This window comes from Mauremys mutica, chromosome 8 (genome assembly GCF_020497125.1).
Source record: "Mauremys mutica isolate MM-2020 ecotype Southern chromosome 8, ASM2049712v1, whole genome shotgun sequence".
In the NCBI taxonomy this organism is placed as follows: domain Eukaryota; kingdom Metazoa; phylum Chordata; order Testudines; family Geoemydidae; genus Mauremys; species Mauremys mutica.
The window spans coordinates 19,943,388-19,963,824 of record NC_059079.1 but is presented as its reverse complement, the minus strand read 5'-3'; the positions used below and the strand labels follow the sequence as shown (position 1 = coordinate 19,963,824).

The 20,437-nt window shown below is 40.3% G+C and overlaps 1 long non-coding RNA gene across 2 annotated transcripts in view; it reads right to left on the bottom strand.

The window, feature by feature from the left end:
- Positions 1-376: 376 nt before the first annotated feature.
- The window catches only part of LOC123376598, a 25,182-nt gene continuing 5,121 nt past the window's right edge, over positions 377-20,437 (bottom strand). For both annotated transcript variants that reach the window (XR_006581844.1, XR_006581845.1), the window contains 3 exons: positions 16,052-16,127; positions 1,319-1,445; positions 377-1,204 (listed from right to left, as the gene is read on the bottom strand). This is a non-coding gene — a long non-coding RNA (uncharacterized LOC123376598). The remainder of the gene's footprint in view (positions 1,205-1,318; positions 1,446-16,051; positions 16,128-20,437) is intronic.

Sequence of the window (20,437 nt, the reverse complement as noted above, 5' to 3'; positions counted from 1 at the left end):
GAAGCAATTCAGTGCCACAAAAAAAATTTCTTCTATCTCCTCCCTGTCAGCATAAGTCTGATCTACCCTAGATCATACAAATGAGCAATCCCCACAAGAAGAATGGGTTCAGGGTCTGACACCATCCTTCCCTGTGTGAGTTCTGATGTACAGCAACAGCATACACTTAAGGAACAATAGTAAGGGAAGATGATTGCAGAAAATGGAGATCTGAAAAATTATTATTAATCTTCAAAATAAATCTAATGTCATATTAAAGTGTCATCATAAACTTCCATGTTAACATATTGTGACTGAAGGCTTAAAATGCATTAAGGGTTAAATATCTCATTAGCAATACAAGAGAAAAATGGTACAATTTACATCTCTGGTGAAAAACGTACTGACTTTTGTAAAGTTTTATATAAATAAGCTTAAGGTTATGATTCTTCTATTGTGCTGTCAGTAGCAACCCAATATGTAGTTCAATGAACATTGCACTTGGAGCAAGGCCTGTTTTTGTTTGACTGTTTTTTAAGATATATGATGGGGAATGCAGACCTCATAGGTGAATCATATTTTTCATCCTAATAAAACCTAACTGTTCTCACTAAGTCAGGGAAACGGGGTGCTGTGGTAGGGGGCACAATTCCTGGGTTACTACTGCTGGTAATGATTAATATTTCATAATTGTATGTAGCACCATTGGAATGCCTGGCTAATGAGGGTAGTGTCCATTAATCTAATGAGAATTCACTCAGATGGATATCTATAGGAAAAAACTTTCTTTGATTTTGTGCCAACATATCTGTTATATGCAGCAACTTTTGCCATAGCATGAAGTGTTGGCTGTTGGGTCATTATTGCCACCAAAGATAACTTGACAAGCAGCATGATTACTGATTGACCTTGTACTAAGTATGAACTGCAACAATAATTTCAAATCAGCACCATTTCAAATTTCAGACAATTCAGATTCTGAGTCCGCTATGATGCTGGTTCCAATCTGCTTGTCTGTCTGCTGATCCATCAACCCATACCATGTCAATCTCCATTATAGCTTGGGCTGGGTCTAAAATCAGATGGAGCCTTCCTTCTGACCCTGAACAGATGGGGCTGTATTTTCCTCAAACAGCCGTTCTGGTGAGATTTTTGATGAACAAAGAAGAAATCTCATGAGGACAGTTGACTTCCCAACATTTCCACAATTCGAGATTGCAAAAATCTGTTGAAATCAGATATTAGCATGAGAGTTCCACAATCTGAGACAAAAAGCTCACAAGAGCAGCATGCAATATTTAGATGTTGTTAAATGCAAACCCCAAACTCTAGATTATACCTTGTCCAGATCTGATCATTGTCTCTTGCGTCTTCAGATCTCAACACTCTCTGCCTTGTTGCCATTGTATATTCCATTCTGTTCTAGCCACCCCATTACCAGAAAGACGCAGATAAACTGCAAACGGCTGGAGGAAAACAATAAAAATGAGTAAAAGGATAGAGGGATTTGCTGTATTAGGAAAGACTGAACAAACTAAATTTAGCTGTCACTACTGTATATACTGAATGACTTGGCTAAGTGTCAACTAAGAGTGAAATGAGACATGACAACAGTCTACAGATATCTGAAGGATCTAAGAATCAATAATCAAATATGCAGGAAAATGTGGAGGAAATAATGGGATGATATTAATGATGATCTAAAATGTTTAGAGAAGTATGCTTGTACCTGTTTTTACTTCTTGATTATCTATAATGAAGGCTTGAAAATTTTATTTAAAAGGATTTGTTTGTTCCTGTTTTATCTTTAAGATATCAGGAATATCAACATTGATCTTTCCTTGTTTTTCTGGAAAACTTGTTGGAAATCTCAGAGGATGTGCACTGTTAGCTCTCATACTTTAACTGATGAGTGGGATGTTGGATTTTAACAAAGGCTTCATTTCTCTGAAATGTTAATTGGACACTGGAGTAAAATAAATGATAAACAAAACACTGTCACATAATCAGACTACAAATCCTTCCCATCTCAGTTACTCAAATTTCACACTCTTAGCTCTTATGACACCATCCTCTCACTAGTTCTATAGTCATCAGAGTTTTCCAGACTACATAGGATATGAATTTCTAATGCTAAGAAACAACAAAAGACTCCACCTTTGAGACTTTCTTTATATATCATAAAGAAGCAAAAAAAGTGTTCCCCCCACCCCCGGTTTGTGCTCCAGTGGTAGGGGAATAAACTAGATGACCTAATAGAGCAGTGTTTCTCAAACTGGGGTCGCCGCTTGTGTAGTGAAAGCCCCTGGCGAGCCGGGCTGGTTTGTTTACCTGCCCCATCCATAGGTCCGGCCGATCGTGGCTCCCACTGGCCGTGGTTCGCTGCTCTGGGCCAATGGGAGCTGCTGGAAGTGGCGCAGGCCGACAGACATACTGGCCGCCACTTCCAGCAGCTCCCATTGGCCTGCAGTGGCGAACCACGGCCAGTGGGAGCCGCGCTCGGCCGGACCTGCGGACAGGGCAGGTAAACAAACCAGCCTGGCCCACCAGGGGCTTTCCCTACACAAGCGGCGACCCCCATTTGAGAAACCCTGTAAACGAGCATTATGACTCTACTTCCTATTATTCTATGACTGAGCCCTGGTCTACACACAGTCCCTGGTTCGAACTAGGGTACGCGAATTCAGCTACGTGAATAACGTAGCTGAATTCGAACTACCCTAGTTCGAATGACTTACCGTCCAGACGCCGTGGAAGCGAACTCCGCGGCTCCAAGGTCGACTCCGGCAACTCCTCCTGCCGCGGTGGAGTACCGGAGTCGACCGCGGCGCTTCCGGAGTTCGAACTATCGCGTCTAGATCAGACGCGATAGTTCGAACTCCGAGAAGTCGAACTCGCCGCGTCGACCCGGCGGGTAAGTATAGACGTGGCCTAACATAATTAAAAATGTAGGCTCACAGCACTCTGGTCACATAAGGAAATATAACAACTGGTTGCTGAAAGCTGACCTTTGATTGAGAATGGTTTTAAAGATAGAGTTATGAGTGTGATCTTTTTATTATGCATGTTTTTAATTGTGAACAAGTGACGGTGTTTGATTTAAATATATAATCATATCCTCAGAAACTGATTGGGTGGTATTTTCCCAATAGGCTTCCAACTTTTCTTCTTTTCCTTTCTAGCAATGGCCTGAACAGAAAGCATGACATTATAAAGGAGCTGATGAAAGGAATACGGAGGAGCTGTGATGGTCCTTTCATCTACACATCTCTGAAGAGTAGACATGGGGCAAACATATTTTATCTTTGTTCCTTCCAGAGTTCTCTGCATCCTACATGAAGCAATATATTCTACAAAGTACCAATGTTAGGTATTTATAGCATAGGACACAGTAAGCCTGTTCCCAGGCTTTTTGCATTAGTACTGAAATATTGCATAGTGCTGCCTTTAAACCTACAATAGCCATGCAAACAGCAATATTTAGTCTGGTATAGCAGCACAACTCCATTTAGGGCCCAATCCTGCAATCATTACTATCAGATGAGTAAGGATTATTCACAAGAGTAAGGGTTGTGGGATTTGGCACAATTATTTAGTCCATGCCTGGTTTCCCAGAGTGTTAGATTGTTTAGGGTTCCGCATGAACTAGTGGGTGAATTCAGCACTGTGCAGAGAGCAAGCTCCAGCTCTATGCACCACTTAAGCCCCATTTGGAGGACTTAAATGGGAGTGAAATGCTTCATAGGACTTATACTGGCTCTTTGCACAAGGGTGAATTTCACTCTTGTATGAATAAATGTTTAAAATCAAATAAGCATGACTAGACCATACACACACACTGTTCAGGAAAAGAGCATTGGGACAATGTCCTGTACACACACACGAACTAAAGAGCAAAAACCTCTCCAGGCAAGTGGAAATGGAATTATTTAAGATTCTGATATCCTCACTCATACTGAGAGCAGTACCGTACTTCTCAAGTAGCTCCAATGAAACCAGAGGGGCTACTCATGGAGTAAGGTGCTACTAACGCAGTACAAATGTATCAAAATCCAAGTCACAGAATTACATGAGCACTGATCACTGAAGTGTCCACTTCCCCAGGCTGTGATGGAGGAAGGACAAAAAGATGGTGGCTGCAGAATGTGGAAAAAAGACCTCAGCGAGGGCAGGGAAAGGGCTAATGAAAACTAAGTGAAAACCATATCCTAATAAAAGGCCAGTCTATTATCTTGGGAGATGCTTATCGTATGTCTTTACTGGCAGAAGAAGAACAGTTTCTCCAAAATGTGAGCACTGTGGACACGTTACATTAATAACCTATGATAAGCTGCTACTACTGCAGTGAAGGGACCACTTTTCATATGTTACAGTGAAACCGATAGTATGCACTGTTATCCCAGTGCCATGCAGTAGATAAATTATGCTAGGGCATAGAAAGAATTTCAAGCTCCCTCTCTCTTTGGATTTTGTACCTCTTACAATAGGGCACCTCCTTTGAAAACTGCTAAACTGCTTTCTCTTGCTTTGACACTCACCTTTACTATAGCTGTGATTTCTGAACTGACTAAAGACTCAGGGGGAAATCAAACTCTTTTCTTGATCATGTAGTAGAATCTCCTCAGTGGCCTCTATGCAGGTTGAACCACACCTCTATTGTTGCTACATAATCAATGTGTCACTCAACCTTTCTCCTGTCATTTACGATGTCTACATAGTTAACATGAAAGCTTTTCTATCAGGTCTACATTCCTAATCCCATAATAAATAACATTGTTTGAAAATAATATTTTTTTAAAACAAATCATTGCAGAGCATTGTAGTATTTGGCAATATTCTATTTAATGGAACAATTTGTTAAGACTGAATTACTATAGCCTGTAATAAATGTTGAGATTAACGAACGCATGCTTGTACAGAATTAATATTTTATAGCTTCTAGGTCCTGTGTGGGCTGGTTGTGCTACTGGAATGCTTTAGCACCATGGAAACGCTGGTAGATATTTTCTCTTAATTGCATGAATGGTTGACAGATAACAGTACAGTACCATGGAATTAAACTCTGATTGCTGATGAATTCTGATGAGCCTCTAAACTGTTTCTGTTGTTTTAGTTTTAGTTTTAAATGTTGCAACATCTATCTGTGTCCATTATAATTTCTAAAAGCTTTAATGTCAGTAGGTATTGTATTTGTATGATATGCAGCATGTAATTATTACAACTGTAACTTGCATGGAGGTATGCCCTTTTTAAAACTGAACATTCTCCCCAAGTTAAAACAAACAGAAAAAACAATAAAATCTCTTGAGTTATTATTAAAAGCCCTTATGATTAAATTTTTTTTTAATTGCTGTGTTTTACAATAAGGCTCTATTTCACTAAACAATTATGCTAACTCCTTAGTTCTAGCATTGTTAATTAGGAAAATGGTGTTTAGATTTTGGATTATTCAAAACCATTAAAAAGAAATACAGGTTGCAATCTCCTCTTATCTAGACATCTTGTCTATTTCACATTGAGTGTGAGTCAACATTTTACTGCACTGAGCCCTAAAAATCATTATACGCTATTAATTAATGAGATATTCGGCTATTTTAAAACACCTTATTCACTCTGTAAGCAACCTTTGTGTTACATGACTCACCAGACTGTAACTATTTGTACTGCATGTGATTATATCTAGATAAATATAATAAATGTACAAAAGAGTCTTAGAAATAGGGATGGTTAACAAGAGACTGATGATAGAATATCAACTCTGACTTGAATCTGACCAAGATGATGGTTGCTAAAGGTTGCCCTGTCACCATGTGTCAACTAAAAGGAGTTGGTGGTCTCAGTCAAGATCGTGGTGGACAAGTGTCCATGTCCATGTTACAAAAGCCACTATCACAGTTGGTGCCCTTTGTTATGGTTACAAGACTGGCTGCACCAAGCACATCCTCCTCCGATCTTGGATCTTGTGCCTGCACCATCCTCCGGGTAGAATCCTACTATTCTTCCACCCTTTGACTGGGGCCTGGGCTGTATACAGTTCCTTGTATATCAACTGTGTTTACCATGCAGGTCTGACCGGGTTCAGGCACCTGCAGTTCTTCCCTTTGGGAGCCAGTGACCTGTGGATTCAGTGACCCAAAACAGCTTTCTTAAAACAGAGTATTGTTTAATCTTAACAGCAGGAGCCAAGCATAACAATGAAAAGGATTTTTAAAACAATAAAAGTTCTACAAGCACGTCTATCTTACCTAGAGTCCTAGGCAGGCCTATCTTATCCCAGATCCCTAATCTGCAGGGGTCTAGGTCTCAGTCTGTCCCCCATCCTTGAGGACCTATCATTCAATCTAGCCAAAGGTCTTTGTTCTCACTTTCCCAGGCCTTTTGCCTTGCTGCCTGAAACCACTCTGGTAAGATCAGCAAGGTGTCGGAAGTGGAACTTCAAAGCGGGCTCTTGCATCGTCCCCCAAGTGTTGGTAGATGGATGTCTAGGGGAAGCCATGGTGCTCTTTTCTGCCTACATGCAGTCAGCCTCCGTCACACCCTTATTGGCACATTTCGTTACAGATGAACTGAATGGTCATAGAGCGTACTTTGTAGGTCAAGAATAGAATAGACGGGCAGAGCAATGTAAGTAAGTAACTGCTCAGATGGTATTATCTTCATTTTTACAGATGGAGAATTGAGGCACAAAAAGACCAAGTGACTTATCTAAATACAGGAAATATGCTAGAGTAGGTCTTCTCAGTCCCATGCCAGCACCCTAACCATTAGATCAGGGGTTAGCAACCTTTCAGAAGCGGTGTGCCGAGTTGTCTTTTATTCACTCTAAATTAAGGATTACATGTGCCAGTAATACATTTTAATGTTTTTAGAAGGTCTCTTTCTATAAGTCTATAATATATAACTAAACTATTGTTGTATGAAAAGTAAATAAGGTTTTTAAAATGTTTAAGAAGCTTCATTTAAAATTAAATTAAAATGCAAAGCCCCCTGGCCTGGTGGCCAGGACCCGGGCAGCATGAGCGCCACTGAAAAATCAGCTTGTGTGCTGCCTTTGGCACTTATGCCACAGGTTGCCTACCCCTGCATTAGATCATCCTTCTCCTCCTTCATTTCTGAATCACAGAATATCAGGGTTGGAAGGGACCTCAGGAGGTCATCTAGTCCAGCCCCTTGCTCAAAGCAAAACCAATCCCCAGAAAGATTTTTGCCCCAGATCCCTAAATGGCCCCCTCAAGGGCTGAACTCACAACCCTGGGTTTAGCAGACCAATGCTCAACCCACTGAACTATCCCTCCCCTTAGATAACTCATTTTTCATTCCTGTCTATCTTGAACATTCCATGAGTACTTAATTCTCTTTTTTTTAATTATGAAATGGCCTAATACTACAGAACTGCACAAAACTCTGAAGATGGACTGAATGAAACTGTCTTCACAGGAGGAATGGATAAGTTAAAGTTAATGAATGCCTCATTTATAACTGAATATTTGAGAGCTTTACTTACTTTTGTTTAAAACAACATTATAACTTCATGTTTCTATTCCCCACCCCCTGAATTAATAATTGGTAGTGTATAATTTTCTTAAGTGAAATTTAGGGAAATTATACATTTTAATTGTAAGACAACATTTAGAGTTACACAAAATATCCATAAGGAAAATATTTGTGCTGTCAAATATACTACTCTATTCTGAGGTGATAAATGAAGTTGGTAACTACCACTGAGAAAATATTTAATCTGCCCATAGGAGCTTGTGGCATATATAAATATTTTGTGCACCACTTGTTATACTGTATTATGTAGTACAGAACTAGTGGGTGTATATACATTTTCTGAGGATTATGGGATTGTTTGATAGTAGATTATGTAAATTGTGGTAATTAGTCCCAATGATCCGAACACGAGGCAAATGCATTCTTTAAGCAAACTAGTCTTACATAACCAAAATGAGACATAAAGACAATCCTTTATGACTACAACAAAAACTGATACCAACTGGTACCAGCTGAACACGCAGACTGCGTAATATGCTGTAAATTTTATGAAAAGGCAAGGGCCAGATTAACCAGTGTGGCCAAGGCACAATACCTTTATGGCCCCCTACCTTCTCATGAACAACAACAAACAGCTGTATAGTACACTCGCTGCAGTCAGGCTGGCCATGCTCCTCGTCCTGCAGCTGCTTTGTGTGGCTGCTCACTGTGATGGGGGTTGCAATTCCACTCACTCAGATCTGGCCTGGCTACTCCTCCATCAGGATGGAAGAGCGTCCCTCAGACAAACTGGAGTGGCACTGTAGCCCTATGTACGAGGTTGCAACCTCACTCACTCAGGTTTGGCCAACCAACCCCCATCATGATGAAGAATTAGCCAGGCAAAAATTGAGTGAGTAGCACTGCAACCCCACAAAGCAGCAGCAGGATGATCACCTCATCCTGGCAGATCCACAGCATGGCCAACCCAGCTGCAGTGAGTATACTAGACAGCGATTTGTTGTGCCTTGCCCATCCCTGCCCTGCCCCATTTGGACCCCAGGCACATGCCTAGTTTGTCTATACATTAATCCAGCCCTGGACAAGGTAAGGGAACTTTGTGAACTCATATTGTCACCAATTTCATTTACATCTCAGTCCCAGCATTGTTTTACTGTAGTTTGTGTGGTTACTTATCATAGTCTACAGTATTGCACTTAGGCATGCAACAAGTTCAGATCCAGGGATCTCAGCTCACTCTTGTGGTTTTGGGTCTGGGTTGGCCCCTTCCCACAAGCCACAGCACCAGAATGGGAAGAGGTGCTCTGTGGGATAACTGCCCATAATACACCGCTCCCAATGCCGCTGCAAGTGCCGCAAATGTGGCCACGCCACTGCTCTTGCAGCTGACAGTGTGAACACACTGCAGCGCTTTCCCCGCTGCGGTCTCCGAGGGCTGGTTTAACTCTACATCTGCAAGTGTAGCCATTCCCTGACCATTCAGTCATTTATGACTGTAATTGTATACATTTCTGAAAAATTGAGCTTAAATATACAACATAATTTACCACATGCTTTCCTTTTCCCTGACTGCAGTATAAAATAAAAAGGAGAAATGACGAAGATTCGGTCGTCCCCCCACTCATTTTTTATTATGGCTTCTACGTACATTCCTGTGCAAACACAAAGAGGACTGTCTTTATGATTAAAGTTTCTAAATTTGCTAAAGCAGGAGCTAAACTTGAATATGGCAGTGATAATTTCTGAACACATCTATTTCTTTTCAACAGCTGTTAAAAAAAGGTGACAGGTTATTTATCCATAGCGGGGCATCATAAAATTACCTTAAAATACCTATTTAACGGGGGGGGGGATTCCACAAGATTTCTGGTTCCAATACAAAAGAAACTTCTAATTAGCAAAACAAAACAGCTAGTTAAAACAGCTGCAGTAATCTGTCCTGCTTTTATAGAATTATGGGTAACCACATACCCTGGAACTGGAACTTTCCACAGGGGAAAATCTCCCCAGAGTATATTAGTGTAATATATTCTCATCAATTCATCTACATAAGGCCAAGAAAAAGTCATTTTTTAAAGTAGCCTCAGAAGCAACTGAACTGCCTAAAACTGGAACGTCTAAAGGGAAGAGTTCAAAGCGTTGCACGGGATTTGACTTGCATTGAAATCAACAGTGGCTGTGCAGCTACAACCCTACACGTTGCTTTGAAAATGTAGAGATTAATGTAAATACTGTATGGCTTTGTCTGATCATCCAGTAGGAAAGTATTAAACTCCCTATGTAGCTCATACCCAGTTTGAATTCAGATTACAGCTTTAGGGGTCTATTTCTCTATCAATTCATATTCATAACTTACATTAACAGCAACATTTATGTCCCAGAGACGGTAATGTTAATGGTAATGGGATCTATTCATACACATCAAAGAGAGAATTAGACCCCTTAGGTTGAAAGGGAAGCTTAGTCTAGTGACAAACCTCTGTATATCCATGAAAAATATTCTTAACCAAGGTACTTGTTCCATATACACACTAAGCTGAAAATATATGTAACTGGCACTGAAAACCATGACTCATCCAGACTGCTCTTTGACTATATAAATGTGGGTAGGCTGGCATATTTCCATCAGCATCATCAATGCTGATTTGATTTGATTTTCAACATGTTACTATGCCACATTTGGCATTTCTGATTCTGTAAATGCTCTTATATTCTAAAATTAGAGTTGTTGAAGGAAATTTTTAGGAAAAATTAAATAAATCTGTTAAAAAAATTGATATCCGGTTAATTATAGATGAGATGGTATCACTACTTATTATTAAATTTGCCTGACCCTTCCCATTATAAGAGCCATACAGCTGCTTATAATTTTGCCAAATTTTAACCATTCCATGCTGGGTGTCTGTCTCAGACTGAATTTTTTCTGGAAAATTTCAGCCAAAATGGTTCAGACATTTCTGAGAATGAGGTTAGGAGAAAATACATTGTTTTGTTTTGCCATTGCTAAAAATTCTAGTGACCTTTTCTTTGAAGCACTCTACCATTCATATGCTCTGGAGCAAAGACTTCAAATCTGGCAGAGCGTGGCATTTGTGTCAGGGGTGTGCCCTTGGCTGTTCTTGGGGAAATCTGCTCAAATTTGGCCAAATGATAAGCCTTTGAAAAATCATTGTTCACACATACTCGGTAGAGATTTGCCAGGGCTTTGCAGTTAAAAACTCCAAAGATTCCACCCACACTGAGTATGCTCCACCCCACAATGGAGCAGGGCTTTTCTTGCAACTACAGCTCTGAGCTACTGCAGGATGCACTGGGGCTGGGCACCAGCCTGTCTCCCCTGCTAATGCCTAGGCAGTGTAGAGGAGGAAGCTGCCTAGACCTGAAGACAAAACCAGAGCTGAGGTGGATTGCGGGGGGAGTATATTGGGAAAAGGAGCTTGTGGGATGACAACACGTGACTAAGACTGGAGGCTGTATGGGAGAGAGGAAGACTAGGACTGGGAGCTGTAGGAGGAGACTGGGACTGGCTGGAAAAGGTCACTAGGACTGGGAGCTGATGGGGGAGGATGGGCACTATAGGGGATGCAGAGGATTTATAGACTCATAGTTGTTAAGGCTATGAGACCATTAAATTATCTAGTCTGACCTCAGAAGAGACAGATTGGCTGGGCAAAGAGACTGGGACAGAGCTGTGGGGAGGGAGGAGTAGATTAGATGAGGAACCCATGGAGGGAGACAGGGAGCCTTTGGCAGTGGAGAATGTAGGTGAATGGGGGACAACTGGAGACTGGGGAGAAAAGAGAGAGGTTGTGCAAGGAACGGGGGAGGGATCTGAGACTGACAGGTCAAAAGACTCAACTGGGCATGGGGAGGACCGGTTAGCGAGGATGGAGCAAAAAAGATCAAACTTGGGAGGAACTGGCGGAAGAGACTGTGCTCACTAGTGAACACTCTCTTCCAAAATATGGAATGGAACCCAAGAGTTCTGAGTCTCACCATTCCTCTGCTGTCAGCAAATATCTGTGAAACCCACCAGCAAGGTGTCTGATCCCCCTCTAGTGCTGGTCCACATAGAAGATGACAACCTGCTACTGCTATCAGTTACTCTGTTAGCTCAAGTAAAAAGAGGATAATGATACTTCCCAATCTCACCAGGAGGGTTGCAAATCTTAATTAATCAATGTTTGCAAAGTGATTTGGTGGAATATCCTAGATGGATGTGAAATATGAATATTATTATATATATTCTTTCCAAGGGACACTGACAGTATGTTGCACATTAATATAATTAATTCAATGAAATTAATTGAACTATACATTACTAATTTTATTATAGAATGAATGATGTTTATTTCACATGATCTTAGCAAAAACTAATATCAATTTTACCAAGATCAGAGCTATGCTGTTATGTAGTAAGATTGCACATAAGTAAAATAGCTGGTTTGGTTGAGGAAAAGCAATGACCTGAACTTTTGCTGGGGTTTAAGGTGAATTATTTAATACTTTATCATGCCTTCTACTTGTTGCACAGTATAAATCCTGCCCTCATTTCATGTGGCCAAATTGGTCTCTTCATCTGTTCTCTAGGAGTTTACCTAATCAGTGTCTCTGCCATCACTAATCAAATCATGGAGAATTTTAAGTGGTTTATCCTTTATTCTTCACCAACACTAATCAAAATGTTCTGTATTAGCACAGCAGGAAAACAGTTACAAACTGCTGCTCTCTGGCAAGTGAGGGCCCAGTTCTGAAGACTTCTGGGAAGTAAGAGACTCCCTTTGACTTCAGCAGGAGTTATACGCATGGAGCAATTGTAGGATCAGCCAAAAATGTCAAGGGGAGGAGGAAAGAAGTTACTAGTGTGGTCTGGCAAAGGGCTCTTCACATTTTCCTTCACCTTCTCTGCACACTGTCCGTGTTCCCAGCCTCATCATTCTGTCTGTCAGCTGTTTGAACAATTGCCTCTGTGCTTTATTCCACATAGCCCTCTACATGGTGCACCCTCCTTCAGCTCATCAGCAAGGCCCTTGCCCTGTCTACATTTTAAGTCTCCCTTAAGAAACTGCTTCTGCCATGGTTCCTACAGTGAATCTAGGTCCCTATTTGCTGTTCTTCTTCCCCTAACCTCTGTCCATCTGACTGTCTATCCTTGCATCGTGAGCTTCTGTGGGCAGGCACTATCCCTTCCTGAAATTCTAGAAAGAGCCTAGCACATGCTGGGAGATTCCATAAACAGATCATGATGATGATGATGGGGGAATAGCTCAGTGGTTTGAGCATTGGCCTGCTAAACCCAGAGTTGTAAGCTCAATCCATGAGGGGACCACTTAGGGATCTGGGGCAAAATCAGTACTTGGTCCTGCTAGTGAAGGCAGGGGGCTGGACTCAATGACCTTTCAGGGTCCCTTCCAGTTCTAGGAGATAGGTAGGTATATCTCCATTAAAAGACTGCTTAATACTTCTGTCTTCTTGCCCATACAGTGGCAAAAGTGTTCAGCTTTCTTTCCCAGGCTTATTTGTTTTGAGACTGCTAATGGTAATCCAAGACTGTATGGGACAGGTAGCAATCTTATTATATGAATGTGTACGTCAGTTAGCTTACAGTGTCCATGAGAAATGTGAATGATGTTGTATCTTGTTGAGCGAGTTATACCTGCCTGTCCAGCCCAGCTATGCTCTGTGCAGGACTGCAGGGGGATGGAAAATGTGACTTTATGCCACTTCGGCAGTTTCCTTAGAATGGCTGCTGGGCAGGTTAGACCTTGAAGCAATTTACAGCTGATACCTCAGGCCTGCTCTACATCCCACCCTACTGCCTATGGCCCAAAAGGACCAGTCCAGTGGCTGGGGACTGCGGAACACAGGGACCTTTTTGCTAAGTCCTTATTCACCAGCAATATGGTGGCACAGACCTTGTATGTTGGCTCCACATCATCTCCAGCATTCCCTCTACTCAAGGGAAATCATCAAAGGGCCTATTGCGCTGATTTCACACCCCCTTTGTGCTGCCCTCACAGGGCAAAGGATGTGGCCAAGTATTTCTGGGTCACACTATCATGTCTTGATCCTTGTCTCAGCAAGTTTAGAGCTCTGGGACACTGAGGCAGGCTTTATTACAGTAGCTAAATCACAGATCACTATTTCATTCTAGGAATTGCTCTCCCTGAACAAGATGGTTACCCAGCTGACAAGCATGATCCCTTTGAGCTAGCACAAGCTGAAACCTACACAGAGATGAAATAGTATCACGTTACATATAACATAATGCCTGCCAAGTTGTCTTTATAAGAACAAGGAGTTTAATTATGTAGAATGATTTTAAATGACTCAAAGAGAAAAGTCTGAATTGCATATTTTGCTTCTCAGGCAAAGTGTCATCTTTGTCTTACTGAAAAAAAAACAAAACACTGTCAGGCAATCAGAACTCAGTAAGATTCTCAGAGACACAAGGATCTGGGATGACTAGAAAAATGGTGGATGATGGGGAGACTCTCCTTCCTAAAGTGCAGCAGATCTATTTTCTAATAAAGAGATAGCCTTATTATACCTAGTTACAAAAATAACATGAAAATTGCACTAACATTTGTTAAACAAATGTGTTATCACTGGGCTGCATTGAATAATTTTACTGCTCCAACTGGAATCCGAAGCCAATTTTCAAGCTTAAAATGAGAAGCAACACCACCATCATGTGGTAGAAAATAATCAAATCACAAAAAGCTCAGTAGAAAGTTGAAATTTAAACCTACAAAAGCACGGCTATTCAGTTTAGCTTCCCTCATCCTTCCACCTCTGCTCCTCCCTATTTTTTGTTACACTCACTGGGCTGCATCTTGTCTTGAGTTAGGTTCAGATCCTGCCATCAGAGCTGCTAATTCAGAATCCTGAGTCCATTTGCAGTCCTATTAGCTTGAAGTCACTGGGACTCCATATGGACACAGGGCCCCATGCTAGTGGATCCCATTGCAGAGTTGGGCCACTAGACTGTAAACTGTTTGGGGCAGGGACTATCTTTTTGCTCCATTTTTGTAAAGGGCCTACTAGTCCAGATTGGGGCCTCCAGATACTACCGAAATGCAAGCTAATTAATTAAAGCTCCAGTGGAGACAGGGGGAGGGAATGGGACTCTACCAGCTCTGCTCTTCCTACACAGCAATCCTTAGCACACAGGTCACTTTAGGGTAGGCCCAAAGCAGAGCTTAGGCACAGTGGGGGTATAATGTATCAGAGGAGGGATGGGATTGATCAGCACTCCAGTGATTCTGCACCTCCCCCATGCCCATATGGGCCACTGAAGCAAGTACTCAACTTATCCTTCATCAGCAACCCCACCAGACCCTGGTAGCTCCTGAACTGAGGAGGCACAAGCCATCTCCTCTCTATAACTGTGTCGGCACGTGTGCCAGGGCAGAACTAAATCTCGCCCTATTGTTATAGTTTGTCTTTCTTTAAATGTTCTTTTTTTCTACTATTATTTAACATATGGACCAAATTCTCCTTTAGTTATATCCATGCACCCTAGCTGATTTCAATGGAACTTTGTGGGTGCAACTGGGCAGAATCTGTCCTTAATGCTAACTATTTTGTTTTATTTTTTACCATATAGTCTCCCAATATCCAGGCAGGAATGGGCCTTTTTCAGACTGCTATTTCAGATCTAGTGTAGCACTAGTGGAAAATCAGCTACTCCCTCTGTGCAGGAATATATCCTGATGTGGTAGAGGATATACCTGGTGATCTAGTCTTGATGGTCTTTTCCATCTGACTTTATGGCCTTTCCATCTTTTCTATGAATACTAAGACCATATGTGCAACGTCTATTCCAGAGCTCCAAGAAGATGGAAAGGATGGATAGTGGTTTATTCCAGAAAACAATTTGTGCCCAGTGGTTTCTTAGCATTTTCGTATATCATTCTTTCAAACTGTACTGGTCTTTCAGGTCACTTTACTGAGTCACAAGATCATTACACTACAAGTTTTGAATTAAAGCAATGCAGCCCCAGGTAACAGAAAGACAAAGTTAAGAAAGAATTCTGCTTGCCATGCTCCGCTAACAGCATCAGCAATAATGACCTTAAGATTGTGTGAATGCAATAGCTTATTCCTCTGCCAATGTAAACAAATTGGGGGGGAAATATATATTTGCACAAGTTAAGAAAGCTAAATAGCCTTAGAAAAATCCTGAGTGACTATTTAAGGCATATAGAAACGATCAGTAGTTGTCAAGAGATCCAATTATAAGTAAACCTAGTATTGAAACTACTGCTTGCTACAGTGTTTGAAGATATATAACAAATTTATTTTTCTTATAGGCAGTCTAGGAAAGAATGAAAGAAGAAAAGACCTCTAACTCGGTGAGTGAAAATTACCCATTTTGGCAAGCACTGAACACTCACTGACTATGTAGTCCTTATTGTTCAAAAACGGGACAGTGTATTCAATCAACTGCTATAATACTTTTGATTTAACTGTCTATGTCAACCCAAACATCTGCTTAAGTGGAAATTAAAACATCTTACTTGTATCTCCTAATTGGGAAATTTTATTGCCCTCAGTGGGAAGGGCAAGTACTTACTTGATTCAAATGAAAGAGAAATGAAGATCCTCCATTATAGGATGGCTCTTAATCAAGAAAACAGCTGAAATGTCCCCTAAGGAGAACAATAAGGATGAGTGAAGGTCAGTGCTAAGTTTCTGATAGCTAGCTACAGTGTTTTTAAAGTGAAACATAGTTTACACAAAGCAAAATTAATTGTAATATAATATGTTTATTCAATAGAATGTCACATTAGCCAGTATTGTAAAAGTATTATACAATTGATAAGTAATTGGCACTTAGATTCTGATTCAGCAAAGCACTGAAACACGTGCTTAACCTTACAGACAGGCTTATGTATTTTGCTGACTTGGGGCCTTATCACTTCTCATCTTCAAATCACTTTGCAGACATTAAGAATCTAGCCCCACAGATTTTACTTAGGCAAAACTCTCAGTTAAATCATAATTTTGCTTGCATAAGGACTAAGCCTCACAACACCACTCTGAAGTAGGGAAGACCTTATCAAAATGCATAAATACAAGGGCACACAGTAAAGATTTACATGGAAGCCTCCATTTGCATTTTCTAACTTTTGTGATTTCATACTTCACTCATTATTAATGAGTAATTTAGCTGTTTGCACCGGAGTCGTATTGGTGGTGTGGAGCTGTACTGGTAATTTAAGGTTCTACGGTTAAGGAACTGACAATAGTTTCATTATAGCTCCCAACTTGGGTACGAAGTTGGTTTAATAATGGGACCCCAGTAATGAGCGACTGTTGAAAGACTGTGGACTCGGTCAGCGCTACGCTCGGCTGATGTGGCAACTCATGGAATCATAGAATCATAGAATCTCAGGGTTGGAAGGGACCTCAGGAGGTCATCTAGTCCAACCCCCTGCTCAAAGCAGGACCAAACCCAACTAAATCATCCCAGCCAGGGCTTTGTCAAGCCTGACCTTAAAAACCTCTAAGGAAGGAGATTCCACTACCTCCCTAGGTAACCCATTCCAGTTCTTCACCACCCTACTAGTGAAAAAGTTTTTCCTAATATCCAGCCTAAACCCCCCCATCGGATGCCATCAGATGGTCGAGGGACATCTCCATAGAACACATCACCAGACATCGGTAATACCAGGAGGGATGAGCTGGAGTGCGGATGAGAAGTGCAGTGGGGAAAGTAACTGAAATATTTCCCTCATGGATTGTATTTTCTAAATGGACAACCTACTCTACATTTTCAATTACTGAGGGACAATCTTTACTTATTGCTATATTTGCTTTCCACAACCAACTCTCTGTATAACTTTTCATGAGTGATGTACCCGAATACTTGGATGCTAACACCTAAACTGTATTCTTAAATTTATTCACCTAAATTTTGAGTTATTGCTGATTATGCACTATATGTATCGTATGACTTTAAAAACAAACTTTGTATTTGTGGATAATCTAAGCACTATACCCAGATACACAAGACACTCTTTTCTTAACCTGTGTACTATATAATTTTTTAACATTAGCTTTAATAAAAATTTTAAATATCTAGGTATCAAAAAGAGGTTGCTAGGGAGAATAGATGGCTCAGGAGACTGATAATTGCCCATAGAGTCTTTCCTCTCCAAGTTGCCAATTCAACTCAAGTCCAAATCAGAAGTGACTGAAAGTTGTTACTATGGCTGTCAGGTAATGAGTTAATGACTTGATAATCTAGTCCATTTTTTAATGAATAGATGACCAAATTTCTTGCCCCTTCCCCCATTTCTGTTAGTTGAAAAAAAGCAGAGAAGCCAAGCACTGAACAGTATGACAACTGCACTACCCTTTCAGCTGAGGTAGAGAGAGAAGTTACTACATCTGCTGTACTTGTTCAGTGCATAAATCAAGCACGATGATCTCCAAAGCTGTTAAAAACCACAGAAAGGCAATGTTGGGTAGTTTAGTCTTACTGTATGTGTGTCTTTCCCATTAGCATCAGTGGGAGTGATATTTGTGTACTGAATAAGGAATAATAGCCACATCACGTCAACTCAGTGATAGGGATAAGTCATCTGTCCATGAGATTTGGCATAGTCAGACTCCCTGTAACAATAGATTTGAATCCTGACAAGGCTAACTCAGCTCTTCTGATGTAGATAAACTGAGTATTATATACTTTACTGTGGGTTTTTTTAGAAAAGACCTTAAAAAACCCAGATCCTGATAAGTCTTTGTGAATGTTAAAAACCCTACACATCACTTTTCCTAAAAATAGTTTCCCTTCAGAATTCCTGATCAACATTTGCCTTCCCCTGCTGTTGTACTGTGTATTGGCTGGCTACCATCTTCCACCCTAGAGGTAGCTGCATTTCAGTAAGTAGTGCTGAATGTATATTATATATTTTGTGAAATACTGGGAATCTTTGGGATGAAGTGCCCATATAAATGTACAATATTAATAATTATATATTCTCTATAGATTTCAAATTTCATAATGCTTAAACTGTAAATTTATCATTTCTGTAGACTGGTCCAGATTCTTCTTTCGATGTGTGCATGAGATTTCCACTAGCACCAATGGGAGTCATGTATATGCATGAAAAAGATAATACCCTATTTAGTAGTCTACTCTTGTTAAAACATATATGTGTTCTCACCCTTTGATGTTCTGAACAATTGGTTTTCCAATTGCTGCAATATGAAGTATATTTACATACACTTTGTATGGATGGTTAAAACCAAATGTATGATTTAGCAACAAAATGTTTGGAGTAAACCAATTAAGTAGAACAGTAGAGGATATGTATAATTAAGCTGGATTTGAGTATCAGCTTCTTCACATTTATGGAATAATAGACCTGATGAATTAATTTGTGACAAAACTGGGCCCAGCTGTACTGCAGTTCACAAATGACAAATTGTGAGCTACTGCATAAGGGAACTAAATTTTTCAGAACAACTTGGCTAAAACTGTGTAAAGTTTTAAAATGAAGAAGTAGCTATGTGGATCGCCGTAACAGGAAAAAGCTGTTGTTTGTACTCAAAGCAACAATTATTTAAGAGTTCATAACCGAATCAGAAAAATAATTGCCTTTTGTACAAGTAAGTGGTTAATTCAACTGAGTTTAATAGAAACTGCATGAGCAAGATGGACAGGTGGAAGCAAAGTGCTATTGGGTCCCAGAGAAACTTCACTCTTCAATGTGTCAGGTTACAAGCATTAAATTATCAGAAATTTCATTGGCTATTCATAGTCAGAAGCAGGCCATAGTTTACATCTTCTTGAGGTAGCAGTTACCTTTTACACATTAACCTTTTAATGGATGTAACATATATTACAGAATTCATGACCCTTGCACAAAGCCTATGGGGCAGTGCTTGCCAAAGGGCATATCAATATGTACTGAATCTATAATTTAAGTTATTAAAATAAAATGCAGTTAAAACAATCATATGTTGAAAAGCTGAAGTACCACTATCACGTCACTTTACACCCAAGTTTAAACTGAGCAAAATCAGGCATTTGTTTTTTCAGTTTGTTAGCTATTTTCAAGGAACTGGTCATACGCATACAGAGATCAACATGAGAAATAGCACTGAAAGCACTTAATTGTATGTTTTAAGAAAAAGTAACACTCTGCTCTTGATGATAGCGGAGACTGATCTGACATGATTTTCAGTAAGAAAATAAATACCCCAAAGAGCTTCCTTATGTCTGGATGGAAAAGGCTACCAAGATAGTCTCTCGGAACATTATCAGGCTTACTTTGTTTTTCTGCTAGCAATCTGTGGTCATTACACAATAATTCTCTACAAAACACAGGTAGTTTTAAACTACTCCTACCATACTCTGAAAAGGGATTATTTAATTAATATGTTGTAATGCACATAAAATAAAAAGATACAGCAACCCACACTGCAAAGTTGATGCTATCAAAGGGACCAATTTAGGCAATTTAATGGCCTAAAAAATGTGGCCAATTTTAAACATTACAATAATTGCAGCAAAGGAGGTCTGCTTCTAGGATTCATATCTTTTCTGCTCTCTTCCTGCTTCCTAGGCCTGTTTATCTGTTCCTTTTTTCATTCCCCTAGTTCAGGGATTGTAAAACACATACAGCCAGCTCTCCCTGTAATTCAATGTGCACTAATAATAGGCTTTTTAAAAGCCTCTAGCACCTAACTCCCAAATCCTACTATGAAAACTGGTCCTCTAGTATTAAATCATCTCCTTTAGGTTGAAGGATACATGTCAGTCAGTGGGAAGGAAATACAATGCTTGCTTAGCTGTGGCTATACTAGCATTCTCTGGAATATCTCCCACTGTTTCACATCCACTGGTGAAGCTCCACAGAAGGTACTAATAATTAGAAAGCTAGTGAAGACAGGGCTCAGCATTTTTAACCACCATATATCATCTAGGGCTAGATTTTTAAAGGTATTT